Genomic DNA, 1,347 nt, shown 5'->3' with positions numbered 1-1,347 from the left:
GGTGTCCCAAATGGGGACAATAGTAGCAATTACCTCTGAGAGTCAGGAGGGCCTTTATAGGTGTCATTTCATTATGCTCACAGCAGCCCACGAGCACGGTTCTAGGTCCCCCATTTTACGTGTGGCAGACAGGTAACATTTTAATCAGCAATCACGCAGCTAAGAATGGTCAGAACCAGCATTTGAATTTGATCCCTGTGTCCAGATTATTTCTATTCTCAGTATTACTGGAAATCTAGTAAAGTCAGAACAAATGCTGCTGGGAAGTGGGTGCTTGAAACATTTTTGTCATCTTCACCATTGGGGAGTGTTGAGTTCACATTCCTCACAGCCCACCCGAGGCTCCCTGTGTCTCCGGCTGCCCCTGGTGGGGCTTGCAGGATTCTGGGCAGCTTCTCCTTGCTCTCTACTCCAAGGCTGTCTACTCTTTACAGGTTGATTCTCAACCCTGACTGCTCAGTAGAGCTAATGTCTAAAAACAACAACAACAAAAAAAAGGTGGGGAGGGTATAGTTCAGTGGTAGAGCACATGCTTAACATGCATGAGTTCCTGGGTTCAATTCCCAGTACCTTCATTAAAATAAATAAAGCTAATTACCCCTCCAACAGCAAAAAAGAAAGATTATAAAAACAAAAAATAGCACAAAGGCCCCACTCCAGGCTGGTGCACACTGTTTTTTAAAAGCTCCCAGATGCTTCCCATATGCAGGAGGGTGAGAGCTACCCCTCCACACCTCTTCTCATGAGCTTGTCCACTCACACTCATTATCCTCTTGAAACAGGAAACCTACTTGGCTCAGCCTAGAACTTTCTCCCGATTTCTAGACTTTTATTTGCCTACTGGATATCTCTCCTGGAGCCCACAGTCACCCAACCAGGACTGAATCAGTTGTCTCCTCTCATGACTTGCTCCTCTTCCTGCCCTTCTTATTTCAGGGAATGGCACTATAATTTAGGACACTGCCAAAGCCAGAAAGCTGGTCGGCATCTTTGACCTCTTCCTGCCCTTCCATCACACCTGTGGCCAATCTGTCCACCTGCTGAAATGTTTTCTTCTCTCTCCTCCTGGCGGGGCCTCAGCAGGCCTTCACATGAACCTGCCAATAGGTCTCCCTGCCTCTATCTTGTCTCTTTCTAGATCACTTTGCATGTCTCCTCTACCTTGGAGGCACACAGAGTCCTTTGTGATGTGCACCAGTGATATCTCCACCTGGTTGCCTCACCTGCCTCCCACAACCTATGCTCACTTCCAGACTATTTGCAGTTCCTGGAAGGGACCTGGCTCTCTTTGGCCTCCCTCCTTTGCATGTGCAGCTCCCCAGGGAGAAATGGCCTTAAAATTATACC

At 47.7% G+C, this 1,347-nt stretch overlaps 1 non-coding gene across 1 annotated transcript; it reads left to right on the top strand.

Moving 5' to 3' along the window:
- Window positions 1-503: 503 nt before the first annotated feature.
- TRNAV-AAC (transfer RNA valine (anticodon AAC)) lies at window positions 504-575 on the top strand. The gene has a single exon. It is a non-coding gene; the product is annotated as a tRNA-Val (tRNA).
- Window positions 576-1,347: the final 772 nt, after the last annotated feature.

The sequence above is a fragment of the Camelus dromedarius genome, unplaced genomic scaffold, assembly GCF_036321535.1.
Source record: "Camelus dromedarius isolate mCamDro1 unplaced genomic scaffold, mCamDro1.pat HAP1_SCAFFOLD_48, whole genome shotgun sequence".
Classification (NCBI taxonomy): Eukaryota; Metazoa; Chordata; class Mammalia; order Artiodactyla; family Camelidae; genus Camelus; species Camelus dromedarius.
This window is presented reverse-complemented; position numbering and strand designations above follow the sequence as displayed.